The sequence below is a fragment of the Sturnus vulgaris genome, chromosome 19 (assembly GCF_052056855.1).
Source record: "Sturnus vulgaris isolate bStuVul1 chromosome 19, bStuVul1.hap1, whole genome shotgun sequence".
Classification (NCBI taxonomy): domain Eukaryota; kingdom Metazoa; phylum Chordata; class Aves; order Passeriformes; family Sturnidae; genus Sturnus; species Sturnus vulgaris.
In genome coordinates, this window is record NC_142261.1 from 9,950,990 (window position 1) to 9,978,872 (window position 27,883).

At 55.5% G+C, this 27,883-nt stretch overlaps 1 long non-coding RNA gene across 1 annotated transcript in view; it reads left to right on the forward strand.

Annotated features, from left to right (window-relative positions):
• The window catches only part of LOC148221653 (uncharacterized), a 34,203-nt gene extending 17,128 nt beyond the window's left edge, over positions 1 to 17,075 (forward strand). The window contains exons 4-6 of the long non-coding RNA XR_015807724.1: positions 9,330 to 9,494; positions 14,834 to 15,809; positions 16,435 to 17,075. This is a non-coding gene — a long non-coding RNA (uncharacterized LOC148221653). The remainder of the gene's footprint in view (positions 1 to 9,329; positions 9,495 to 14,833; positions 15,810 to 16,434) is intronic.
• Positions 17,076 to 27,883: the final 10,808 nt, after the last annotated feature.

The window sequence follows — 27,883 nt, forward strand, 5'->3', positions numbered from 1 at the left end:
TCAGGAGAGCCTCCCCAATGGATCCTTAGGGAAATAATCTGGAGGTTCATCAAAGTGCTTTCACCTCGTTATGCTTCCCAAGGACCACTGGAAAATGGGGAACCAGAGCTGCTCCCCATCCCCTCACATGGGGTGGGATCTGCTGGGGGTGAGTGTGTTTGTGTAGGACTGTGAGGTCCTGGTTTTGGTTTGGCTGCAGAGGCACTGCCAAAACTTCAGTGTTTCCTGCAGACTTTGACAAATAATTGCGAATATTCTGGTTTTATCCTGTGGCGGCCTCCTGAGAGGCTCCTCCTCCTCCTCAGCCCCGCTGAGCCTGCCAAGGAAGCAGTTGTACCCAGCCACCCTCTCCAGTTGATCCATAGTTCCTGTTTGTGGGCACAGGAAGTGTTCCAGGCTCCCAGGAGCAGGGAGGGATGGAAGCCTGGATGGATTGGCCATCTGGAATGCTCCTGGGCCATTTGGTACACAGGATCTTGGAGGGCGAGCCTCGTGCTGCACTGAGCCCTGGGAGCTTGTGCAGGCAAGTCCTGGCTTCTGAAATGCCTGAAACCAGTGAGTTTGGACCACTGCCTGCTGCTGTGATGATCCTCTTTAATATCCTTGTCCAAGTATCCATGGAGAAGCGTGACCTGCTTCTTCCTAGGCTGAGCACGCCAGGATGCTGCCAGAGGATTTCTGGTTTTGTTTCTTGATCCTCAGCTCTTCCTTGAGCACTTGGTGATGCCTCATGATGTGGAGAGCAGGGGCTGCAGGGAGCATGTCTTCTCTCTCCATGGCTGACCTGCACAGCAGGAATCTGGCCCTGGAGCATCCCCTGCCCTTTGTAGGGCTCGAGTTTGGGAGTCCCCAAATTTAAAATGCAAATGAGCTGGAAATCTGAGGGACAAAGGGGCTGCTGACTCCCTCAGTGCTGGGCTCTGCTGCCTGCAGGAGAAGAGTGTTGCTTGTGTTGTCCTTCCCCAGCTAGCCTGGGCAAGGCACTGGCAGGATAAAGGAAGGCAATTTCCTCAGCTCCTGCTGAGATCTTATTATGCATTTCCATTAAGCCAGAGGAGAGGAGGGAGCAACCCAAGCTTTCTGGAGCTGTGGCACTGTGGAGTTGTGCAGCCCTGCCAGCCCTGGGGGGCTGGAGTGGGCCGAGGAGGGGTTACCCAGTCACAAGGAATCAGGTTAATGTCTTGGAGCCGGGATCTTGGCTCTCTGCCGGCTCCTGGAGCAGGGGCTGTGCATGCAGAGGAGTTGGTGGGGAGATCAGGTCAGGCAGGGTCTCACAGGGGTGGAGAGCAGGGCATTCACCTCCTCCTCCTTCTTGTGCCTGGTTTTTGTTTTCTGTGTGCCTGACCAGTGCAGGACTGAGTCTCCTGAGAAGGGTGGCAGTGGGGAGTGATGAAGGTGGATGCTCCCAAGGAACATCAGGGGAAAATGTCTGTGTTCCCATGCTCCAAAGGTTTTTCCAGAGAGCCTTGGAGGTGTCTGGGTAAGGTCTGTACTGTCCCTTGGGTAGGGATCTACCAGCTCTCCCTCTCCATCACCCCTGCTCTGCAGGGCTGCACTGCCCCAGCCTCACCTGATCCCACAGCCCTCAGCCCAGCTCTGTCCTGACCTCAGCCCCAGCCTGAGAGCTGCTTCTGGGCTCTAGAATCCTCTGGAATCAGGCAGGACTAACTCCAGCCAGGAGCTGGTTCCTGGCTGAGGTCTGTGCTGCCTGTTCAGTGAGGGGATATTTCCCTGGCAAAGGGCTGACCATGGAGCATGGATTTGCTGCTCTGTGCTGTGGTGGTTTGGAGCTCAGCTCTAAATGTGGGTCACTCATAAAAAAGCTCTTCTGCAGCTCGTTGCACTTTACAGGAACAAATGTCTGTGCTGTTGGGGTGGCTTTTGCAGCCTCTGACCATTGTGTTCTTCAGCAGCTTAAGCCACACATGAGAAACCCCTGAAATGGAGTCGGGCTCTCAGGAAGTGAAGTGTGAGGTTGGAATAATCTGAAATTGGAGAAGCCAGGGGCTGTTTCCTCCCAGTGCTACCAGTGTGGTTCTTTCCCCAGGCTGAAGGGCTGGTGGGAGCTCTTGGCTTGGCTGCAGAGTGAGGGCTGGGGTTGGGGTGATCAGTGTTTTACAGCTGCCTCCCTGTGACCTTATCCTGGGGCTGGTCAATGGAATGTCAGTCTGATCCAAAATGATTACAGCTGCCCAGAAACCATCAGCATGGCCGTGCCATGAGGACAACTCCATCATTCCTGCTGTGGGGCACACAGATGCATGAGGCAGCAAATTCCATGGATGCTGCCTGGCCACCCCAGTGCCCATCTCCCTTTGCAGTGTGCTAGGAGATCTGGAGAGCTGTTCACTCCCTGGCAGACCCATGGAGACACTCCTGGCCTTCAGCAAGGCATGGACAGGCAAGGCAGACCCTTCCCTGGGTACATCACTGACATCCCAGGCATGGGTGGCCCTGGATATTTCTTTTTCCTCTGCACTATTCCCATTCAGACTTTATCCTGCACTGCTCCCCACAAGGCTGCAGCTGGCAGAGAGTGGCTGCTTCGTTTGGGGCTGCCTGGATTAGCCCTGGCCCTGGGGAGCAGTGGCTCAGCTTGCCCTGGAGATAAAGGATGCTGTGTCCTCCCAGCTGCCCAGCTCCTCACCTGCACGGCTGGGGTTGCCCTCAGCCCATCCAGGCTGGTAACCAAGCACCAGGAATGGAGGAACCACGGGATTTTTGCAAGCAAAAAGTCCTGTTGTGCTTCACAGATAACACTGTCCTTTTTTTTTTTGCTCCGAGGCATCTCCAGACCCTGTGGAATGTGTCGGGCTGGCAGCCAGAGGTGTTGCTGTGACTCCAGGTCCATGTACTGTTCATGCAGCTCTGGGCACGAGCACAGCTGGGCTCTGGGCTGCTGCTAGAGCTGACAATTTCTAAACTTGTTCAGCTCTTACTTCTTTGTCTGCTGCTCGTGGTTCTCTGCAGCTCACCCCTGATGTCGTGCAGCAGATCCCCTGTTATGGTCAGCAGTGTGATGGGGGCACCGTGGTGTTGAGACCTGTCAGAGGGTTAAAAAAGGGCTTCACACAGAGAAAAGGAAATCCTGCTCTGCCAGAAACCTTGTTGGGTCTTACCTCAACTTTATCTAATTAACCTCGGAGGTGATTGCTCACCGTGCTGTTGTGGGCCAGCAGAGAGCCCAGGAATTGTGTCCATCGGGTGTCTGTCCCCTTGGGAATCCTGAGCAGACAAGAAGGGCTGAGCAGAGCAGGGCTGTGGGGGCATTGCCCATCCAGATGTTTGACTCAAACTGCAGCGATGTTGCTGCAAGGCTCCAGGTCCCTTTCCTGAGTTGGCAAAGCCTCCTCAAAATTCCCTCCAAGTGCTTCTTGAGCGGATCCAAGCGCCTCAGCTTCTCCAGAGCCCTGATCTCTGATCTCTGTGGTTTGTGTGGGGGGCTCCAGGCAGGAGGAAGCGGGTGGGGGGGTCTGGCTGCTCCTCTTGCAGTGATCCCTGCAGGCAGGGCTGTGGCTGCTGGAGCAAACACCTGCTGTGTGTGACATTCTGCAGGAGAAAAGTCCCTGCCGTGTCCCAGCCCAGGAAGGAGAGCTGTGGCCGCACACCCTGCACCTGGCTGAGCCCAAAAAGGGCACTGCTGGTTCACATCCCTCCCCAGCATCCACAAAGTGCCTTCCCAGCCCCAGCTGCTGACTGGGAGCAGGGCTCTCCTCTGCACAGCTCAGTGGAAACACCCAACCTCAAGGATTTCTTGGGGGAAAATTATCTTGGCTCATGATAAGGATTTTTTTTTTCTTTTTCTTCTGAGGTGTTGCAATTATATTAAATAAGAAGCTGTCACTGCAATGCCTGTCCTGCCTTCTGACAACCTGCTCCTCTCAGTAGCTTAGGTGAAAAAAACCACAGACATCAGATGTGCTTTTCCTCCTGTTTACATTTCTTCTTTGCCTCGACTCACCTGTAGGGAAGGCTCCAGGTTCATGCCCCTGCTGAGCTCCCCTGGAGCTGTCAGTCCCCAGGTGTGTCCCCAGCAGCTCCCCCTTGCACACAGCCTCGGGTGGCTTCTGCAGGGAAACACTTCTGATTAAATCTTGCTTGTCCAGGGAGAAAACCAGGAAGAAATAGGTTGGGAAGGCTGTTCTGACAGAGAGCTGTCAGAGAAGGGAATGGCAATTCTGAGGCTGCTGCTCTGCTCCATGGGAGGAAAGGCTTCAAACAGCAATTAGCCTGCACTGCCATTTCCAGGGAAACAGCTCTTGGTGTGCTGGACAATGGGCTGCAGGAGGCAGGCAGGTTAAAAGCTCTAATTCTGGGAGGATATATTTAGGTGGGCTTTTTTCCTTTCAAAGGAAGGTAGGTTAGAAAGGCTGTGACTCCTTTAAATAGATGCTCCTTCCATAACCAGCTCGGAGCTGCATTGGGCACTGGCTGTTCCCTTCCAGCTGGGGTGTCTGGGAACCTGCCCTGGGGTGTCAGAGCAAAGGGAATGAAGGAAAAGGGTCTGGCTTCCCTTGGCAGCTTCACAGGAAGAGGTTCTCTGCTGCCAGCTGTGCTATTTATTCTGGTAGCTGGAAAAGAGCAGTGTAAATGACAATTTAGTCTGGGTGAGCGGAGCACAGAGCAAAACTCAGCACCAAGCCAGAACTGTGTTCTCCTGCCACCATCCCTGGATGTCCCTGATCCCCTCTGGTGGCATGTGCTGGGGTATGGGGGCAGCTGTGGGCCTGCAGGGGGGAGCTCGTGGCAATGGGCCAGGTCTGTGTGTCACCCGAAGGGGCTTCCTTAGGGATGCAGATTCCCGAGTGAGGAGCTGGGGCTGCACAAGGAGCAGGGCTGCTCTGAGAAGCACGAGGAGCTCTCTCCAGCTGCAGGGCTCTTGGTGTCTGGGAGGTGTCCTGGTGGTGTTTGGGCTGTCACCCTCAGAGCCACGAGCTGCTGACACACTTTGCTGGCTGCTTGGGTGTTCGTGCTTTCCCAAAAATGTGTTTTCCCCCTTGTGGCTGGACAGGCTGTGATCCCAGACAAGGAGCTCCCAGGGTGTTCACAGAAGGTGAGAGGAGCTGACAGAAGCTTCTTCCCATCATTTGCTTTGGCATACCAGGGCCTGCTCAATTCCCCAAATATTGCTGCTCTTGGTTAACTTGTGGTGTCCCTGCTGGTGCCAGGGGTTTGGGAGTAGATGATCCTTAAGGTCGCTCCCAGCCAGTCCATTCTGTGTTTCTGTGAACTCCTGGCAGCTGTTTCTGTCTCCCTGAAGTTCTCCTTTCTCTGAACTCCTTCCACTGACTCGTGTCCATTCCCTGCTGCTGTTCTTGGCCTGTTCTGCTCCCTCTGGTGTCTCAGCTCAGCCATGCTCTCCCACGGCTCTCCTGGCCAGCACAGCTCATTCCCAAGCTGGGAAGCTTCCCCTGGAGCAGAGCCCCCCTGTCACACTCTGCCTGGCTCTGGGGGCTCTGTGTTTGTCCCCTTCCCCAGAGCAGTGGGAAGGGCACACCTGTGCAGGGCAGGATGAGGTGGGAGGTGGCACCACGGTCCCTGTGACTGCCATGAGCTGGCAGCAGTGCACAGGCTGTTCCCGGTGAGGAGCTGCATCCTCTCTGCCTTCCCAGGAGGGCTCAGAGCAGGCTCCTGCACACCTGCCCTCCCTTTGGAAGGGTGGGGAGAATTTATTGAGGTTATTCACGTGGCTTTTGTGCTGTTTAGTCTGAGTGTCACTGCTTGGCTGTTGTTTGCTGCTGTGTGTGCCCCACAGGCATTGAGAAGGCTCTTGCTGCCCTCCCGTCCCTTTGCCAAACTGCTGCAGGGACAAAGTGAGCTTTGCCCTGGCAGAATGGAGCCCCTGGCACCAGGTCCTTTCCCCATGGCTGTGTCCAGCACCAGTGGTGTTTCTTGGCAGGGATCCCTCCCTGCACTGCTGCTTGCCTTGTGCTTGTTCCTGAGAGGAACCAGCAGCACATGATCATTTCAGAGACAAATCAGGCTCCCAGGTGTCAGGGCAGAAGAAAACGATCTGGAAATCCGAGCTTCACCTGCCTGCAGCTCATTCTGGGCTTTGCTGGAGCAAGCTGCTTATCAGCTGCTGTGGTGCCCAATTCCCTCTGCCACGGAGCAGAGAGCTGGGAACAAACCTTGGCAAATCAGCTGGGGCATGGCTCACCAGCTGCAGCCACGGGCTGGCAGTGGGAGCTGGGGCTGACCGAGCCCATGCAGGGCTGGCAGGTGGTGCCACGGCTGTCCTGGAGCTGTCCCTGTCCCCCGTGTCCCTGAAGGAGCAGGGACTGGCAGGTTCAAACCCCAGCCCTCCAGCCCGGGCACTGCTGAGTGCCTGAGTCTGATCTGTCACCAGTGACTCTGGCCAGCCCTGGGGACAGTGTGGCTGGTGGTCCCTTGGAGAAGGGGGGCAGCCCCCCTTTGTCCCTGCCCCACAGCAGTGCCCACCCTGTTCACCCTACTTGCTTGACTTGCCCACGTTGGTGGAGGATGAAATCAGGGATATTTCTGGGCAGCAGCACTAGGATCTCTGCAGCCAGCTCTCCTTTGATAAGACAGATCCCAGGCACTGGAGGTGCCCCATTCCCTTATCTCCCCTCTGCACATGTACAGTGCCCCTCTCCCCCAGGCTGGGAGGAAGCAGCCGAATCACTGCCACAACCCCTTCTCTACTCGTAAATAAAAGGGGAGGTTGGAAGCCAAAGCAAGGCATGAACACAGCGCTGCCCAGGTTTCTGTGGCTCCCAGGGCTTCCTGGAAGCTGTCTGATGACAAGGGAGTGTCCCTAGCCAGCGTGTCTCCTGGCCAGAGTGGCCACTGTGAGCCAAAAATGTGGAAAAATAGGTAGAAAGTGGGTAAGGAAAGCACTTCATCCAGTACGGAGCCTGGAAAACGCAGGAATTGTGAAGGGAAGGGAACAATGGGATGAGAAACTTCAGTGGAATTACTAGTGGTGTGGAGGAGGAATTGATTTTTAGCATATGAAAAAAAAAGGGGGGAAAGGAAAAAGCTCTCAGCAATGCTACTGGCCTTGGAAAAGCTGAGTGTGTGGTGTTCTCTTCGGAGAAGGGATGATGCCTTCAGCTCATCTGACAGTCACCCTGTGGCAATCTATCCCCGTTCCTGCCAGGCCCAGGGCAGCAGCGTTTGGGAGCGTGGGGGGGTCAGGGCAGGCAGGTCCCCCAGCTCCTGCCCGGGGCTGGAGAGGAGCGAGGAGCAGCTCTCTGGATGAGCCCTGGGCTGCTCTGCAGGCTGGGAAGTGCTTGATGAAGGTTTAGTGTGAGGTTATGCAATGATTGACCTGACAGGAGCCAGCTCAGCTGCCAGCCGGGTCAAGCTGTGGTGCTGATCCCATCAGCGCTTAGAAATGGAGAGTTCTCTTTGATCAGGAAGTCCTGAACGTGGCACCCTGCTGTGGAGATTGGTCTGGGTGGAAGCTCTGTGCTTGCCCAGGGACATCCCCACTCCCCAGGCCAGGCTGAGCTGTTGGAGCAACACCTGCAGGGCTTGCAAAGCCACCAGAGTGGACCAGAGGAGCCCCTTGTCCCCAGGGCCCTCGGTGTGACACAGCCCAGCCCACACCTAATTGCTGTTAGAATTCCCTGTTGCTATGGCGATTCCCAAGCGTGATGCTCTCGGTGCTGTCTCCAGTGCCAGGTGTTGCATCCCCAGCAGAGAGCTGTGTGTGCACCCCAGGATGTCCATGTGCTCTGTCCCAGCCTTCAGAGGTGCTTCACAATGCCCCTGGAGTGCGAGCAGAGTCCCTCCTGAGCTGTCAAGGGTTTATGTGGAAGGTCTGACAAGGTTAAGGAGAGGCCAGCAGTGCTCACCCCACTCCACAGCTAAACTTAGCCCCTGAGTCACTCATGAGTCAGCAATTCGGGGGCAGGGGATCTTAATTTCTCTTTTCTTCCTTTTTGCTTTTTCTTTTTGACAATGATGCACCCAAGGTAGGCTGCAGATTGGATTGATTTTGTTCCTAATCCAGCACGTTAGGTGCCTGCAGTCCTTTCCCCTGGAGCATCCCTGAGCTCTCCAGAAGAGTGAGCTCCATCCTCTGATGTCTGCCATGGCCAGGGCCTGTCTGCAGCTGGGCAGCCTCCTTGCCCATCATTAGTGGCCCAGGATGTGGAAAGCTCTGCCTGGCCAGCGAGGTCTCATGCTGGGAAGGCGCTGGCCCAGGCCGGGGGCAAGCAGAGCATCCTTGGAGCTGCTTGGAAACACAAGGAGTGAAGATCCATCCAGATGCTCTTACCCCAGCGTGGTGCACGCGTGCTGCAGCACTGCCAACAGCAGCAGAAGTGCTCTGAAGAACCCGCGTGAGGGTTAAAGTAAGGAACACCAGGAGATGCAGATGTGCTGGGCCTCTGGAGCTGCTCTGTGTTGCTCCAGCCTCCTCCAGACCAGCCTGTCCCTGTGCTGTGCCTGCCACCGGCCAGCTCTCCCCAGAGGAGCTCCCTGGGGGCTGTGATGGAGCAGAGCTCTGTGCTGAACACCCTTTCCCAGGATGGAGCAGGCTGGCCAGGCAGCTTCCCACAGTCCCCACAAAGTAAATCCTGGGAGCAGAGTCCCCACTGTCAGCCGGCTGTATCCATTTGTTTGAGATCCCACTGAGTGTGTTTTGCATAATTTGTTTCCCAGAATGAAGTGTTTTACAAGCGTTTAATCACCTTGCAAAAAAGGGATGAAAAACCATCCCGGTGCCCGAGGCTGGGAAATCGCTGGAGAGGAATCTGGAGAAGGGACCGTGTGCTCACCCCACCGTGTTAGCAGGGCTGGAGAGCCCAGGGGAGCGGGTGTGTGCTGGCTGGGGCCGGACAGGAGAGCTGCAAACACCAGCCCCAGCATCGTGCCCAGGAGCTGGATGTGCTCCCCAGCCTGCAGGAGGGGGTGATGTGGATGCCGTGCATCCCAAACCTCTGCAAGCCAGCTCCATTACAGCTCCTGAAACACAGCTCTTCCCTGGGGCCTTGGCACTTTCCACTTCTGTTCTTGGTAGAGACACCCCAAAACTTGGCAACTCAAGCATCCTCCCAGCTGAGTGTGTGCATTCCTGGCAGCAAGGTGAATCCAGGCAAGGCTGACAACACCTGAGCCAGGAAGCCACTTCTGGCTCCTGCACAGAGCCTGGCCCTTCCTCGAGGCAGAGGTACAGGTACCTCTGTTTTGATTCAGGCTGGTCAGCTGCCTTCTTTTTGGCACCTGGGGATGAATCAGTGGCTTTTGGACCATACAGGGCACAGTGAGCAGTGGGTGCTCCTGGCCCTGCTCTAGGGTGACAGGGCTGCTGGGCTGGGGAGCTGCCATCCCACTGTCATTTTTTTTTTTATTCACAGCAGGTGAAGGATGAAAAATCAAAGTAATGGACGAGGATCCAGCATCCACTTGACTTCTCTTGCCCACGGCAGAGCAATAAATCCAGTTAAGGCATTGCAGCGGGCAAGACCACGAGGTTACCCAGCCTGGAGCCCACGGGATGATGCTGGCCCAGCAGCCTCAAGGTGTGCTGTCCCTCCGTGTCCCTGCCTGGCCTGTGATCCGCTGCCGGGGGGTTTTGCTTCACCCGGGCAGGCGGAGCAGCAGGAGCATCCGTGACTGATGAGCTGTGTCTGCTGCTGCCCGCACCGCTCTGAGCCCTGCTGATAAACAGAGAGCCTTCCCCTGCTGCAGCCTGGCCCCTGTTCCCTCTTAGCCAAAGCTAAGAGCTCTGAGCGCTGCTCCTGCCTCTTGCACAGCAAACTCGCTCTGAGGTCTGGCAGGCTGTGTGAGCTGGGGGTGGCTCTGAGCGCGGGTGGTCCCCGCGCTGAGCCCCGAGCAGGGCAAAGGTGTGGCTGTCAGCTTCACAGAGAGGGTCTGAGCTTTGAAATTTGGCTCTGGAAGATGCTGGAGGAGAGCACCCCTCACCCAGCCGTATGCCCCTCCTCTGGCTGTGAAAAGGTTAATGACAAGCAGCTCGAAGGATGGGTTTGGTTGGCGATGCCTGTTGGTTAAAGGGAAAGGGAAAGAGGCCTTGGGAGCACGGCCTCCTGTCCCTCAGCCGGTGTGGAGAGGTGACATCCAGGCAGGAAATCTGCAGGGCTGGGCTGGAGCCCAGGGGGATGGAACAGGGGGATGCAGAGGGGATGGGTGCCTGCTTCTCCCCGTTAGTTACTGTGCCATAAACCCCAGGCAAGCTGCAGCAGGGAGTGCTCTGAAGGGTTCACACGTGGCAGCTCTGTGTCTGTGTGTCTGTGTCTGTGTGTGTGTCTGTGTGTGTGTCTGTGTGTGTCTGTGTGTCTGTGTGTGTGTCTGTCTGTGTGTGTGTCTGTGTGTCTGTCTGTGTGTGATGGAGCAGATGCTCCCCCCAGCCCAGGGGCTCCGTGAGCAGGGGCTGCTGATGATGGAGCAGCCTCCAGCTGCCCGTGCCTTCACTTGGCTGTGACATGGACCTGCTTTTCCATGAGCTGGGACAGCAGGGACCCTTCAGGAGCAGTGTCCCCCCTGTGAGAGCACCTTCCGTGAGGGTGCTTTGTGGCTGATGCCATCCCAGGGAGGCAGGGACCACTGGGGGATTTTCTTGGAGAAGCCAAGGCCCCACTGGCTGATTTCCCAGGAAACAAGATGTGTGCCATGGCACTGTGTGTGCGTGTCCATCTGACAGCTCCTGAGCCCCTCGGATGGTCCTGGACGTGTGTGACAGCAGAGCTGACACTAGTGCTGACACGAGCTGTCCCTGCATGGAGCTGTCCCTGCATGGAGCTGTTCCTGCATGGAGCTGTTCCTGCATGGAGCTGTTCCTGCGTGGAGCTGTCCCTGCATGGAGCTGTCCCAGCATGGAGCTGTTCCTTCATGGAGCTGTTCCTGCATGGAGCTGTCCCTGCATGGAGCTGTTCCTGCATGGAGCTGTCCCTGCATGGAGCTGTTCCTGCATGGAGCTGTCCCTGCATGGAGCTGTCCCTGCATGGAGCTGTCCCTGCACGGAGCTGTCTCTGCAATATCTCCTGCATGGAGCTGTTCCTGCATGGAGCTGTCCCTGCATGGAGCTGTCCCTGCATGGAGCTGTTCCTGCATGGAGCTGCTCTTGCATGGAGCTGTCCCTGCATGGAGCTGTTCCTGCATGGAGCTGTTCCTGCATGGAGCTGTCCCTGCATGGAGCTGTCCCTGCATGGAGCTGTTCCTGCATGGAGCTGTCCCTGCATGGAGCTGTTCCTGCATGGAGCTGTCCCTGCATGGAGCTGCTCCTGCATGGAGCTGTCCCTGCATGGAGCTGTTCCTGCATGGAGCTGTTCCTTCATGGAGCTGTACCTGCATGGAGCTGTCCCTGCATGGAGCTGTTCCTGCATGGAGCTGTTCCTGCACGGAGCTGTCCCTGTGGAATGTGCAGCCAGCTGGCAGAGGGTGGCAGTGAGCACCTGTGCAGGGGGACAGGCCAGCACACAAACCCCCAGGACATGCAGGGATGAGGCTGATGTGTGTGGCCCACTCAGAGCCCGAGCAGGCACTGACAAGCTGGACATCAAACCTGGGTCAGCCAGGAGACATAAATCCTGGTATTTGGGATTAGTGCAGGTAATTTGTTTTAAAGACAGACAAATCCCTTTCCTGGAGGTGCCTGCTTGTCAAGGGAGACGTTCCTTGTCTCCAGAAGAGTTCCTCCAGTTGAACAGCTCCTGCTCTTTCAAGTGAAATGGACTCTGGAGTTGCTAATCACGGGGCTGGAGGATTTTTTCCCCTTACACTTGTTGGTGATTGCTTTCTCCTCCTCCCTTTTGTGTTTCTGCAACACCCCAGGCTTGGGAAGAACCATCTGCTGATTTGATTAATAGCCTTTTTCTGAAAAAGCAACAGAGACAAATGTCCTCCTGAACATGGCAGAGAGGAATGGAGAAACAGGCTGGCTAATTTTCAGCCATTACTTTAGAACCCAAACTCCTTCCCAGTATCAATTTAGCTATTATTTAAAAAACTAATTAATCTTCACTCAGGCAGCTCCAAGAGACCTCGGTTTAGATAATTAACAGCCCATAGATTATGAAAATTCCTGCTTTTGGATCCCACTGCAGTGCTTGCCTTCAACAACACTCCCGCTATCGTCCTGCTTACCAACTCCTTTCATCAATCCATCACTTTTTTTTTTGACAATCAAGAGTAAATAATTAGCTATGATGGATTTTGCTTGCTTTCTTGCAGCTCCATTCAATTTTTTTGTTTGTTTGTTTTTTTGTTTTTTAGTTCTTAAATGTTCTTCAACCAATTTTTGAGGTGGTTTTGCAGCTAATTACAGCCAAGCAGAGCAAATTGCTGCTGCTGCCTGGAAGAGCTGGAGAAAGGTTGGATTTGGCTTATGGAAAAGCTGGGAGATAAGGGATGAGAAAGGAGATCCTAGAACGTTAGGGATGGGAATTTTTTTCCCTTTTTCAGTCTTGCATGATGTAACCTGAATTTAAAACATGAATTGCTGGGCTGGGCTGACCTCCCATCCTGGCCTGTCACAGCTCTGATCCTCTTGGACACCCAGTCCCTGTGAGATTGCTCTCACCTTTCCAGGGTAAGAGTGATTATTTGCCAGGCATTTCCTTGGAAGTGTGCCACAGGGAGAGGGCTTTGGGTGTGGGAAGGGCACAGAGGTGCTGGTGCAGCGAGGCTGTGAGGGAGGGATGCTTCTCCATCACCCTCCTGCCTCACCAGCAGGGGTTTATCTCTCCAGATCTCGGGTTTAACAAGGCCCTGCCTAGGGAAGATCACTAAGGATTTAATTTCCAGTGTGCTGTGAATTAGGAGACAGCCTGCACAACAACGCTGAGCAGGAACAGGCTCATCAGCTAATTACTGTCCCCATGTCCCCCCAGTGCCACCACTGCTGCCCGAGCCCTAATTGCTCCCTGTCCTGATTGCATTTTGCTGGTGCTCCATCCACAGCTCTTGCCTGGCTCTCAGCGGCAGCTGCTGCTCTCTCTGCCTCCCCCTCCTCCTTCAAGTTTATTAATGAAAACCTTATCTGTCTGTGCAGATAATGCTGCCAATAATTAGTACTCAGTGAGCTCTGTCGGGCTCCTCAGCTCTCCCACGCCCCTGCCCTCATCTTCCTATTTGCAGTTTCCCAGGTGCTTGCTTAGTGCTGGGGATGTTTTGGTTTGGTTTTCTGGGGAAGAAGAGGGGTTAGAGCTTCCTCACCCTGTGCAGTTTTCAGTCTTCCTGGCTGCATCCACAGTCCCTGCTTAAAATCTGTGACAGTGGGATTGGTGTCTGTGTCTTCCACCCAGGGCTTTAAGCAAAAGCAGTCCCATGGTGGGCTGGAACGAGAGGATCCTTCATGTCCTTCCCAACCCACTCTATGATTCTGTCAAAGTCATCTGAGTTTTCCTTGCTCAGGGCACACCTGGTGCACGTGTGGAGCTGCAGCCAGGTAGGGTGGATGGGTTCAGTCCCAAGAAACCTGGCTGGGTTACAGCTCCCCCCAGGTCCCATCCCTGCAGGGAAGCAAGGGACAGCCCCACCTCTGCACCAGGGACCTGTCCCAGCCCTGCTCGAGCTCCTGCTTTTTTTTTTTATTATTGTGTTTATATTCCTTGTTTCTTGGCTCAAATCTTTCAGGCTGATAAAGGATGACAGCACTTCTCGAGTGTCTGGGATGGCATAAATAATTCTGGTGCTGAGAGCGAGATTTACAGTGATATAAATGTCAGGAGTGAGCCCACTTTGTATTAATGGCCTTATTAGTTATGTTGCTGTAAAATACTGATACTCCAGTTGTTAAGCAGCCATGGTTTTGCTCTGCAGCATTAATTCAATAAATTGGGCCTTTTTGATATAAATCTTAGAGTCTGCTGAGCCCCATTAGAAAATCCTTCATGATGTGTCGGAGATCTTCAAATGGCTTTGGCTGAGGCACACCTGGGAATAAAAAAGCTGCTTGGTGTGCGAGTGTGGGGTGAAAACACTGAACTGTGTGCCTGGGTCACGGCCCAGCATCTGCTGTGGGCTGGGGATGTGGCACAGGGTGTCACACAGGGCAGCTCTGGGGCTTTTCAGAGGGCAGGGCTGGGTGTCTCCTGCCAGCCAAAGGATGACTCGGCTGCAACCCCAAGCTCTGGCTCCCCCAGGCATGGAGAGCAGGGCCCCGGGGGAGAGGGATGGTGACACTGGAGGGAGGATTCGCCCCTAGCACTGCTCTCATCCCTCTCTGTGCCCTCCCCCGCCTGTCCCTGTCACCGCCTCTGCTCTGCTCCTGCTGTCACCTCCTCCCGCCTTAATCCGCAGGTGAGCTGGGACACCTCTCCTTGCCTGACCCCGAGCTGTCCCTCCTCCCCTGCCAGAGGTGCCAGGGCTGTCCCCATCCTGTCTGTCCCTGCTCTGGGGCTGCTGCTCCTGCCAAGGCTCTTCTGTAACTCTGCAAACTTTCCACCAGTGCGCAGGGAGGGGGGAGAACACCACGATAATTGAAAATAAATGATGCATTCTATGAAATAAATGTTCTGGTGCAGCCAGCTTGCTGCAGAGGAGTATCTATCTATCTATCTATCTATCTATCTATCTATCTAGTTAGTTATTCTTCCTATAGTTCAGGGGTTCCTGGGAAAAGGGGGCTTGGTAGGAAAGGAATGGCACTCCCAGGCTGGTGGGGATTTGGCTTCCTGTGGTTTGGGCTGTACCCTGCAGTGGTGGCCTCTGGAGTGGGATATGGGCATCAGGTGGGAGTCTAGAGCAGGAAAAGCATCATCCTGAGCCATGGCAGAGGCACCTGGGCTCAGTGCCCACATCAGGATGAGGGAATGGCAGTCCTTTCTCTTCTTGCCACTGCTTGCATGTGACGATGTCCCAGGTCTGACACAGTGTCCCTCTGTTTAATGTCCATCCTCAGGCCATGGCCATGCCTCTGCTGAGCTTCCTGCCCCAGGACCTGCCTGACCCTGCAGCTCTGACCCACCAGAATCTGTCCTCCAACCCCCTGGTGAATATTTGGGTTGGCCCACAGTGACCGGAGCTCTGGTGCCCTGCCTGAGGTTAACACAGGTGAAGCAAACAGCCCCTCTGCCCCAGGTGAGTTTGCTTTGAAATGTTCCTCCGGTGAGGACTGACTCTTGACACAGCTGTTTGTTATGGGAAGAGGTTTCATTTTCCTGGGAGATATTGGATTTAACCAGGAACAGGAAACTTTCTCCCGCCTTGGATCCTGTACATCACTGGCTGACCATGTCGTGGCTCTTATGCCTTGGTAAGACTTATCCCGGATTATTATTTAGCTGCTAATTAATCTTGAGAGTGATGTAAAGGCTTTGAACTGCTGTTTGAAGATTTGAGTGGATGGTTTTTGCTCTTGTCAGAGAAGGAGAGATTTGGGGGTGAGATCCCAGCTCTGAATGACATTAAGTTGCCCTGACAGGTCTGAACGGCTCCTGACTCCCTCTCCTGCCAGCACCTGCAGGGGCCCTGCAAGACAAATCCCCTTGGGAATCAGGAGCACAGTGGAGCTTGGGGAGGGGTGCCAGGCAGGGTGACACTGCCTGGGCATGGGACACTCCCTGTCCCAAGAGTCAGGCACCACCAGGAGCCTCTGGGTGAGGTTCGGAGTCACCAGCCCAGCCCATTTCTCCTCCCACAGGCATTTTCTGGGTGCTGAAGGACAGCTCAGGCTCTCAGTAATCACTGCTGAGGATGGAGCTGTGGCACCGAGGTCCCGATGGCTGCTGCTTCCCCGGCCAGGGATATTTTGCCGATGCTGCTCCCTGAAAATTCCAGCTGAAAACTGTGGGAAAGCTGTGTCCCCCTCAGAGCTGAGGCTTGTGGAAGATGCTCCTTCTCTGTTCCAGCCTCTCATCGCTGCCCATGGGCACACAGTGAGTTGTGCCTTTGCAAACCTGTATCTTTTTAAAATACATTTTTCCTTTCTCCACGCTTATCAGGACTGAGGGCAGCTCCGTGGTGGGTTATCTGCTGCTGCATCATCGATCTGGCAAAGACTGGGGGTGAAAACCCCACAGCCTCCAGACGAGGCCATAAAGCTTTTAGGATGCAGTTTTCCCAAACTCTGTCCATCACAAAGCAAACAAACGCCCCCGAGCTGGAGGCAGCTGGCTCGGGGGTGAGCATGGATCACTGGGTGAGACCCAGCCAGAACCCCACTGGTGTCAGGAGGCAGCTCCAGCCCTCCCAGCTTCCAATCACGGGGCTGGGAAGGAAACTCAGCCTGCTTAGGAATCAATCATTTGACATCTGCTGTCAGGCTTCTGACACCCAGCCCCTCCGGTGAGGACCCCAGCAGGAAGCCTGGTGGATCTCAGCTTGTTTTGGTCTTAATCTGACCTGGTTTTGTGATAATGTCATCATCCATCACTGCCTGGGGTTACGGGGAGGGGAGGTTAAACTCCTCCCTCACACTCCACCGCTCCCCTGCCACTGCTTTATCTCTGCAGAAGCTGCGTTCGAGTGCCATTCACTTTGTTATTAATTTCTTTTACACAGAGGCTTTTCAAGTGCCTGGGAGCGGGGCTGGTGTCACGGCGAGGCTGCACAGCCCGGCAGCTGCGGTGCTGGAGTGCACTTTGAACAGGCAGAGAGCTGAGAGCCTGCTGGGGCAGCCCCCTCACTCCTGCACGCTGAAACTGCCCCGTGGAAATGGTTCTGGACCGCAGGACTTCATCCTCAGCAGCTGCCAGGGCTGGATCAGGGATGGGATTGCATCACCCTCACACCCCATGGAGATCTGCAGCCCCAGGGACTCGGTGCACCCTGCTCCAGTGCCAGGGCACATCAGGGTGTCCCTGCACCAGGGGATGTGTCTTGGTGAGCCCACAGCTGGAGGAACATCTGCAATGCTGTTCTGGCCCTTCTCAGCTGCGTGGATCCCCCGTGCCTGCAATCCCCAGGGAACCCACCCACACAGGGCTGCATTCCCAGCCGGAGAAAAGCTCCCAGCAGCTCCTGGGAGGGGGTCCTGAGGTACCCCAAGGTACCACTGTCCCCCCCCAGGCCACCCTGCCGTGGTTTGTGCTGGCTCTGGGGACTGGATGTGCTGCGACCCTTCCTGTGGTTTTTATGTGCGTGTAATCTGGTAGTGAAACTATATTGCAAAATGTAATAAATGAGAGGTTTAATCAAACCCAGCCAGCCAGCACTGATGGAAACTCGGTGGTGGAAGAAAATATTGCAATTTTGTTTATCTCCCCCTGTGCTCCTGGGGCGATGTCCTGACTCTCGTGGGGGGCTCCTCAAATTTGGTGTCACGGGCTGGATGTGGGGTCACTGCCAGCTCCCAGCCCCATGCCTTGGCCGGCCTTCCCAGCAGTGGGATCTTCCTCCTGCCACTGTTTTCCTCAGCCCCTTTCTCTTCAGGAAGAGGGTTTCACACGGTACCCCCATTCCAGGAGTTGGTGTGGGGCTCAAGCCTTCCATCCCACATTTCTATCACCAGAATCTGGTCTGAGGGTGTCTCCAGGTCTTGTCTGCCTAAATCTTAGGGATCCTGTGGGAAGGTTGAGCATGTCCCCAAGCTGGGAACAGCCCTGCCAAGGGTGGGAGTGAGGATAAAACCACCAGGTTTCACTGGCTCTGAATTAGGGCCAAAGCATCCCAATATCCAGCCAGTTGATGTGCCTGGGAATGAGGAGAGACTCCACATTTTCCCTGTGCATCAAACCCTGGGAACCCACCGGATCCCGGAGCTGCGGGGCCAGCTGCTCCCGGAGCCGCGGCTCCGCTGCCGCCTCTCTCCAGATGGCTTTTCTCAATGAAGCCTCTCCCAGAAATAGCAGCGCCCTCGGCTCTGCAAATAGCTCCTCTCCTGAGCAGAGGAGGCAGCGCGGTCGGAGCAGCGTCCTCTGTGTCCCTTCCACCCTGCTGAGTGCCCCGGCACCGACTCCGCTCCTCCTGCGGCACCTCTGCCCCCAGGGAAATGGGGATGTGCTGGGATCGCTGGCACTCACCCAGCCCCGGGCATCCCCCAGCCCCGCGGGGAGGGATGGCTGGTGGCTCCCAGGGCAGGGCAGGTGGCCCGGGGGACACAGCACATGGCTCCTATGCCACGGTGGCCAAGCCTCAACACCCGCAGCTGCTGTGCCGCCTTACGGCCCCTTTTATTTGCTTATTGTGCCATCGTAAAATGGGCGAATACAATCTTCTCTGTAGGTTTAACCGATTTATTAATAGTCTGTGATGTCAGTAATAGCTCATCCATAAATCTGATCTTAAGAATTTATGGGGCAAATATTCCGGCGCCGTATTAAAGACACAATTCATAAATGCCTGTAAGTACCAGCTCGGCGGCAGCAGGAGAGAGTTATCCTGGGGGAGGGAAAGGTGGTGAGCTCAGCCCACCACACGGAGCCTCCACAACCTTTGGGAAGCAGATGATGTGAGGGACTGTCTCCTCCAGCCGGGGAGGGTCCTATCCCTGCTGGCTCCCGGCCCCCCCAGCCCTGTTTCCCCCCGGGGACCCCACAGTCTGCCATCACCTCGTGCCCAGCCCACGGTGATGGTATTTACCACTGAAGTGCGCCGGGTGTAATTGCTAATCAGATCCAGGCAATCAATCCACGCTGCCGTCGCTGGGGAGGGGCTGCTTCCCTGCTGAAGGTGACTCCTGCGGGAATTCAGATTTAAAAATAAAGGCGATAGTCATCAGCAGTTCATTAAATTGGCATCAGGCTCATTTGCACTCAGCGAGGGGATGAGGCAGAGGTGGCTCTGCCGCCTCCCCTGCCCTCACTCCGGGGTGTCCGCAGGAGCCGCTTCCAGTGGCGTGAGGCTCCTGGGAGCCCTCCCTGATTTATTCCTCCTGTCCCGCTGTTGCTGCAGTCATGAGTCAAGAGTGCGGTGCATTTAAATGCAAACCACCATTATCCGTCATTAAAAGCTCTGTCACCACCCGGACTGCACGGACAGAGCGACGATGCCACCCCGGCCCGGGGACACGCGGCTTCCCTGGCTCCCTGCACCGCAGGGATGCGCCCTGGTGGCTCTCCGGGACAGGTGACATCCGATTGTCCCTTCGTGGTGGCCTCCGAGCTGGGACGGGAGGTGCAGGGAAGCAGGCCTGGAGAGCACGGGGGTGCCATGGCGCAGGAGGGATGCGGGGACAGGCACCACACGTGCCAAGGATGCTCGAGGGTGGGCTGAGATCCTGGAGCCGGTGGGGGCTGCAGGGCCTTTGTGGACTCACAGCCCATCGTTCCCAAAGATGGATTGTCCCAACAGGGCCCAGGGATTGTTTCCAGCAGGGTTTCCCATCCCTGAGAGCAGGCACAGGCACAAGAGTGATGCCTCTGCATCTGTCCCATGTCCTCCATCACCTGCCAGGGACAAAAGTGGCTGCAAAATCATCCCTGCTCCACACCTGGTTGTTCATGTTTCCTCTCCATGAGCCCAGTAGGATACAGTCCCTGTGATCCTCACGAAGTCCCAGCATGAGCAGAGCTGCTGTTTTCCTGTCACTCTTGGCGAGTCTTCTTAAAGGAGGGAAATGAGTGAGGCACAGCAGCTTTGGAAATGGTGTTGATTCACGGCTCGTAATTTAATTAGGAGAGAAACGAGATCAAAAGGGGACGGTATTAAAAAATACATCAGGTGAAGGGAGTGGAGTTCCTTTAATTACCGCGTGGATTTGTAACGGAGAGAGACTCAGTCACAAAGGAAAGAAAAGGTGTCAAGTGGGGAGACACCTTCCCCGGCTTAATTACTGCAAACGGGGAGGGGATGGTGGGGCTGGGTGTTGGTGAGCTGGGAACCTCCGACCTTCCCAGTGATGCTGACGGTGTCTGGTGGGTGCAGCCCAGGATCCTCGGGATGCTGGGCAGTGAAATGGGGTGGATGGGCTGAGAGCTGTGGGGCAAACAGCTCCGGGCCGTGGCCTGGGGCAGCGGTGACCACAGGCTGTGCCATCAGGGACCGGGGCCGGGCTGGCAGCAGCGCGATCTGTGCAATAATTAATTCTCCTTTGATCATCTGCTGTGTAAATCATCAGTGGCCGGGAGTTAATCATGCATATGAAATGCATCCTTCTCCTGCCTTAATGAGCGCTGAATCGTGACCGGCATCTGTTTACTCCTGACACTTTCATCTCTTTGACAGTCTGAACAATCAGTTGTTTCCAATAAATCTCCTTTTTATTCTATTAAATATACATATATACACGTCTGAGAGCAAGCAGCCTTTTACTCCGTACTCCAACTCCCAGCGTTGTCCCTCCGATCTTTATTTTTTCAGTCTCGGGCAAGGATTTGTTTCTGGGAGCGGTGCGAGGGCTCTGCAGGCACCCAGCTCCTCGCCGTCCCACTGAGGATGATGCTGGTGGCAGGACTCCTTCCTCCCCAGCTGCTTTGAGGCTGGGCTTTGCACAGTTAGCAGCAAACAAGCCTGTCTGAGCGTTTCCGCCTCCATCTACCTGGAACAAACCGCAATTAATCCACCGGTTGCGCCGCCAACGCGGTGTTGTAATTGGATTAATTAGAGCGGAGCTGGCGGCCGCACTGGGGAGGTTTGATCCTCCTGCAGTGCTGGGATCCCTGAGATCCGTGCTGGAATCCATGGGATCCGTGCCTGGATCCGCTGCACCGGGGGATGAGCTGGGGATGGCTCAAGGGAATGACCTGCCCGCTAATTGGGGTTGATGAGGCGTGGCCTGATTAGCAGGGCTCGTGAGAGGCAGCAGGAGCAGAGGGGGCTGTGGTGGGCTCTGCTGTCAGCCCACGGGACCCCGAGGAGCAGCTGGGAGGGTGTTAAGGCAGGCAGGGCACGGAGTCACTTTCCCCATCACCCTGGCTGCGTGGGGGGCAGGGGGTGGTGATGGCCCCCAGCTTTTGGGGATGGGCACGGAGGGAGATGAAAGGGGAATGTGAGTCCTGCAGCAAGGCTGGGTAGGGCAGTGCTGGCCAAGCCGGACCTTGCCATGCTGCTCTGCTGCTCCTGTGCCAAGCCTGGTGCCCATCTGCCTGGGGGAGAGGTGGGGACAGAGCTGCAGGGACACGGTGCCCCTAGGAGCATCCCTAAAGGCTGCCGGAGGATGTCAGCCCTGCCGTCCCTGAGCTGAATTGGGTCTAACCTGGCTCAGCTGGAAACCAGTGGCCACAGGGGATTTACAGCAATTGCCTAAATCAACTGGAAAAGCCCTTGGGAGAGCCGGCAGCTCCTGTGCCTGGGGCTGCAGGAGCACTGAGCTGCCTGCTGGTGCTTTTGAAACCCTGGGAGCAATTCTCACTGGAGCAGGGCCTTCCTCAGCTAACCAGAGCACTAAAAACCATCCCAAACTGCTGAGAACAGGCTCTGCACCCTAAACCACGCAGGACCCAAGCTGTGGGACTCCATCCCTGCTGAGGGGAGCCAGGACCCAGCAGTGCAGCACTAACCCGGCTCAGGGTGCTAAGGAGGTGATACCAGCAGGTAGACACAGTCTCTAGGTATTCTATTCCTTCTTTTACTCAAAAGGAAGAACAAAATCCCACCAGCTCCTTCATTCTCCAGAAAAATTAGGGTGGGTTTTTTTGTTCGGTTGGTTTTTGTTTGTTTTTTTTCTGAGATGAATCAACCTCCCCAGGAGGCAGCTGGGGTGAGGTGTGGGATGCAGCCTCAGCATTTGCCAGGTAATTGGGGGCTGAGATGTCCCAGGAAGGACACCAGGGCTGCTATAAGGGAGAGTGAGGCTCTCTGGCCACGCAGGAAGGGTCTGCCCAGCCCTGGGCTCATCCAAGCTCCCAAAAACAGGGAAGAGGACCTTTCCAAGATCCAGGCACACCCAGATAGCCCCAACACCCTGGCTGGAAGATCCCATTGTCCTCAGGGATCTGCTGTGACCTTCGGGCGAGCTCTAGGAGCTGTCAGCTCCTGACCCAGCTTGCAAACCAGCCTGAATGGTGACAGCAAGGTCAGCAAGATTTGGGGCCCCTGGACACGTCCCTTGTCACATCAGTTCCTGCAGTGTACTTGGCTGTAATTTAGCCTGGTTTAATTGTGCTTAAATTAGCCACAAATGGAACAGCACTGCAGCTGCTCTCAAAAATATATAAAATTACAGCACACTAAAACATTTTCACGTTTCATTAGTGCAACTTAATGGGAAGTGTCTGCTCCCCAAACTCTCTGTTTATTCTCCAGAGCAGTAAAAGTTTACACATTAGCAGTTGTGCTGCCCATTAACACTGCAAAATGCTCCGTGTGTTTTGCAGGGGCAGCGCTGCTCCCCACACGGCTGGGAAGCCTAAAATTTAGGGGAGTGGGGGCTCTCCTGAGACAGCTCTGCATGGGTGGGCGTGAGCTGAGCAAGGAGCACCCTGAATCCCTTGTAGGAACAATCCCACACGGCAGGAGAGGATCCAGAGCCCTTTTCCCGGGATGGTGCTGTCTGTCCCCCGGCTTTATCCAAGCCTCAGCTTTCTCCCAAGCAGGGTAATGCCTCCAATCCAAATCGGGAAGCTTTTTCAGTGGAAGCAGCATTTTAGCAGAAGCCTATTTAACGCTTAGGCTGACGCCCTCGAGTGCTTTATTTTAAAGCATTTTTGTTCTTCTCCATTATCAGTAATAGTCTATAAAAGCCAAAATGCAGCACTTTGCTCCCTCCTGCTCCATCCTCCCTGTGGTGTGGGCAGCCCTGCATGGCAGGGGCTGAGGAGACTCCTCTGTCCACTGCTACCCCTGCCCCATCATGATCATCCAGAGGGGGAAAAATCCAGGGAAAAAAACTCAGCGAGAGGTGATTGCATGAGGTGAAACCACTTGTCCCATTAGCGTTCCCCAGGCAGATTTAATTAAATACCTTTGGTCTTGGGCAGCATCTTCCTGGGGGCTCATGCTGTGAAATTACTTTTAAGATCTGAATCCAAAGTGAAAGGATGGGGATTGTCCCATGTCCCTCTCCTACCTTATCCAGATCTCAGCTTCCCAGGGAGATGGACTTTTGTGCCAGGGGTGGCCAAGGAAGGTGAAGGGTGAGCTCGAGCAGTTTGGGGAATTCTCCTGCCCCTGACTCGGCTCATGGGTTCAGTGCAGGAGGTGCTGGAGGAAAGGAAGCAGGAGCTGGGCTGTCACTGGGAGCTGGGGCGAACCAGGAATGGAAACGTCTCAGTGCTGGCTGGGAGGAGAACGCACATCCTGAGTCCGACCCCTTTTCCCTTTCCCAAGCCGGAGGCAGAGGCCCGATTCCTTCCCTCTCTGCAGCCCAAACTTGTGCTGAGCATCCCCAGACTCCTTCATCCAGACAAATCCGAAATCTACCACTAACCACGCCAAGAGGCAGCGGTGCCGTTCGTGTGGCTGCAGTGGGAGGAGAGCAGCCCTGCTGTGCCCAGCCCCGGGGCACATCCTGGGGGCCCTGGCACCTTCTGCCTGTGCCCCCCTAGCCCCGCGAGGAGCTTTGCTCCCGCTCTGCAAAGCCAGGCCGTGTCTCTTCTGCTCGGACACATGTGGCTGCGGGCTCTGTCCCCTCTGTCCCCCCTGCCAGCCGTGTCTGACCTTTCGGCGGTGGCACTCGCAGAGCGCAGCTTTGCCGCATGGTCCCCGGGGGCCGGCTCGCCTCCCCGGCCGCTGACACTCAGAGGGGGAAAAAAATCTTATTTTCGGCTCCAAACCTCCATCCCCCTTTCCAGTCTGGAGCTTTTTTAGAGCCAAAAGGAAGAAAAGGACGTGGCCTGGCTTCCCTGCCTCGCTCTGCTGCTGTTCTTTCATTCCGCTCTTCCCGGCGGCTGCGAATGGCTTTGCCGGGAACACTCACAGTGTCTGTCCCTGCGCCTTTTTTTTTTTTTTTCTTGTACTGCCTAAATATCCGGGCCCTTCGGTGGGTAAGCAGGGAGGGAAAAAGGCTTTTGTTGGAGCACACGCGTGGGCAGGTGAGCTGCAGAGCCCCCTCCTGCCCACAGAAAAGCCGGGAGGACAGCACAGAAAGATGGAGGGGGGCACACCTGGTCCTGGAGAGGGGGACACAGGCTTGGCAGGGCCCTGATGTCCGTCTGGAGATGATGGAGAGATATCCAGTGTCTGTCTGGAGAGGATGGAGAGGTACTCTGAGATCCAGGGGCTGGCTGGGGGTGCCCTACTGTCCTGGTTTTGGGCAAATTTGGGGGAAAACCTCCAGAAGGAGCCCCCAGACAGCAAACCCCACGACTCCTCCCCCCCCCACCCCACCGGGTTCGGGAAGAATTTCACCATAACATCACCCTAGGACACCTACCCTGTGCTGGTCCTGCTCCCATCATGGTTTTTCACACTTCAACCCCACAGATTTCCCTCTTCCCTGCACAGGCACAGTGGAGCCAATGCTGATGGAGGGGAGCACAGGTCCTCCACCCAGTATCAGCCCCAGCAGCCCCCTCACACCAGGTCCAGCATCCTGAAGCTCCTGAGCTGGGCACTGATGGACAAGTGGCCCCTGTGGGCAGTGGATGCACCCCAGCGCCCACAGCCTTGTTGCTCTCCGGGGAACGCTGCAGCTCCACTTCCCACTGCCCTTATTTCCTGCCTGAGAAACTTGGGCAGGGTGATGGAGGGAGGGGACAGGATGGTCACTGCCACCATCCTGTGCCCAAGGGGCCAGGGGCACTCCTGGGTTTCCTGTGGGTGGAAATGGCTTCTCTGTGGCTGGAGAAAAGAAGGGAAAAAAAAAAAAAAAAGACCTTTGGCAAGTGCCTTGACCTTGGATGCACGTGGCTATGGGGACAGGCAGAGTGGGACACTTGGGTGCTGGGCTCTGCCCAGGGCTGAGGGCAGGAGCTTTGCAGGGAAAAGGGCCATAAAACAGGTATTTGCTCCTAGAAAGATGGTTAATTCGCTCTTGCAACAGTTTGATTCTGCATTTACCAGGCTAAAGATGCTGCAGCAGGTGCAGCAGCCATGTCTGAGGGCTTTTCCCAGCTCGGCACACAGTACCCATTGTCCCCTGGCTGTTGTTCCTTCTTCACCCTGCAGGCCACTCCCCACTCACTCCTTTCTTGGGAAAACCAGCTTGGATCCAGCCCCGCTGAGCATCCCCTGCACAGATCCATGGCCAGACCAGTTCAGTGTCCATCCACATCTCCCACAGCTTCCCGAGCAGAGCATCACCCCTCCTCCTCCTCCTCCTTTTCCTCCTCCTCCTGCCTGGCCAAAGCAGGCAGTGCCTTGCCGGACCCCCCTCCTGCCAGGCAGGGCTGGCTGAGCTGAGGGAATAATTGGTAGGTGCTTCTGGAGTGCCACGAGCAGAGGGCACTCACAGCCTTTGTTTATGGACTCTTGATGATAATGAACACTTCCAGAGATAATTACTGACTTTCTGCCCTCGCAGTAAACCTGTTTGGCTGGGGAATAGGTGGAGGTGGGAATAGGGTGGATTGAGCAAAACAAGGCTCTGGCTCTTTCCACCAGCTACAAGCCAAATAAGAAAAAAACACCAAAAAAACCAACGCTCAGCATTTATAGAAAAATACTTGTGCAGCTCCAGGACAAGCCGAGCTTTCTTCTCTCTACTAGGGGGTAACAGATTAAAACTTAATCCTAGCTAAACACATTTTCTCCTTTCCCTCCCTTGGGGTACCTCCTGCACACTCACAGCTTCTTCCTGGTGATCCCTGCTTCCCCTGGCCCTGTGCTTGTCCTCCTCAACATCCCAATGCCCACAGTGGGTGTTCACCAGAGCAGGGACCCCTCCCTTCTCTCCATACCCTTAAAATAAAAACCTCGGGGGGGGGGGGGGGGGGATGAGAGCACGGAGCCCTTTAAATGTGGAAGAGGCAAAAGCAGGAGAAGGCGTGGCTGGAGTTCCCCTCACGTTTCCCAGGGGGGTTTGGATGCTGAGGGGAGCTTAGGAGGGTTCTGGGTGTTGAATTGTGGGGTACAGGGGGTTGTAGGACTGCAGGGCCAGGTGTAGCAAACAGGGCTGGGGGCCAGTAGCCTCGGGGAGAGCCCAGTCTGCAGCCCCCATGCATGGGGTGAAGCCCTTTGTGTCACTCAAAAAAAACTCCAAATAATGAAAGAAGAGCTCTTTAAAGAAGACAGTTTTTATATTTTGTATTATTTATATTTTATACTATTATATTTTCTGTTATTAATAGATCCTGATTAAGAGGAAAAAGTGTAATTATCCTTTAAGTCCTAGTTTCCCTGTTGCCATCCCAGGGCTCATTCACTCTGCTACAGTTTATTGCAAACATTTGAACCTGGCAGAGCCCCACGTTACAGCTGGAGCTGTAAATAACCCGGGCTGGCATTTACGGCACTCCCATGGGTGAGTAACTGAGGGCTCTGTGCTGCTGGCAAGCAGTGGTCCCACAGGGCAGGCAGCACCTGCGGGGGCTCCAGGGATGCTGTGGCCATGTCCAGCCCCATGGGACCAGTCCCACAGCCCCCATAGGGCCACCAGCCCCAGTTCAGAGAAGTGTTGCCAATGCCACGGGTTAACAGACACACCAGAAGAGCACAGCATCCTTTCTGCTTATGATCTAGTGCTTTTTCTGGGTATCTTGTAATGCTTTCTCAGGCTGTTTATTTATGAGACAATTTATTACTGCGCAGTTATTCTGTAGCAGGGAAGTCTATTCCTGGGAGCCTCTGTTAACCGAGCCAATTGCTTAATTGGCTCACTGATGTCTCCACAAGGTACGCCAGGAGAGAGGGCTCTTGTAATGATCGCAGCCTTCCTCCTGCCCACACACCACCCGTGCTGCTAATTTAATAGTGCAAACATTTATTATTCCTTTTATTTGGGACTTCATCTTAGGGCGATTAGAGCCGTTCTGGGATGGCTGGTGGAAGGGGGTGAAATGTCCTGAAGTGCAGCTGGGGGTGCTTGGGCTCATCCTGCGATGCCCAGGGGATGGTGATGCCTTGCAGGGTGTGTGGTTAATGAGGCACCAGCGCAGGGTTGGGGCTGACAGTGCCTGTGGGGCTCCTGCCCGACCCTCACCCCACGTTTGGGTCATTCACCAACAAGCCAGAGCAAGATTGGGGAGTGTGTGTACTGACACCTGATCTCTATTTACTGAGTTTAATGTGCTCTGAAAGGGAAACAGGTTCCTAGTGAACAGCCTGTGCTCTGTGGAAATGACTGGAAGGGCCAGAGGAAAACCAGTCCCCGTCCCTGCCCAACTGCAGGAGGAGAGCGCCGGGCCAGTGCTGACTGTCCTGGGGCTGCTGCGTGTGCCCTCCCCGGCGTGGCAGCTCCAGCCTTCTCAAGCCCTTTCTCCTGCTCCTTCTGCCCTTTCTCTGTCCCTGTCGGATCCCCGCTCTGACATCTCCTGCCCACGGCATGTGCACCGTGCCCTGGGCTAGAGCAGAGCCGCAGCTCCCAGCCGGCCTTTCCCGAGCATCGTCCTTGGGCGCTTTCCCGGGGGGAGCAGCCTCCCAGCGAGCATCTCTGAGCTGTGCACGAACGCTGTCCTTCCCTGTCGGGTTTTTAGGCATTGTCTGGCAGAGCTGACAGTGTTTCTATAAGCCCTGCTGGATCCGTGCCCGCTCTCCCTGCTGCCGCTTCCCCAGCATCCATCTCCAGCCGCCCGTGGCCCCCGCACAAAGCCCAGCCCGCGTGTGCCAGAGCTGCTGCGGCTCTCAGAGCGGGGACACCGCTCCTGACCCCGGCTACCGGCGGCACGGAGGGGGCATGAGGCAAAACGGGGCAGGGAAGGAGGAGTTGGCAAACAACGGCACCAGAACGAGCCTTCTGCTAATGTTGTATTTGTCGCAAAGAAGCGATTAAGTTTCCCCATGATTTTCCTTCCTCCTTCTCCGGCTCTCACCGCCTATTGTTCCTGGCTCCATTATCCTGCCGCCGCTTACATAAACGTATCATGCGGGTTTCTGAGGCACAATAGAGAGAGTCTCATTCATCCAAGGTCACCAGCTTCTACTTGCGCTTCAAAGCATGTGGTAGAAGAAGCGTTTTCTCCTAAAGACGTTTTTATTGTCCTCAGCGCAGAGGCTGAGGGAAATCGCAGCGCTGCACTTGCACCGCCCCAGCTCT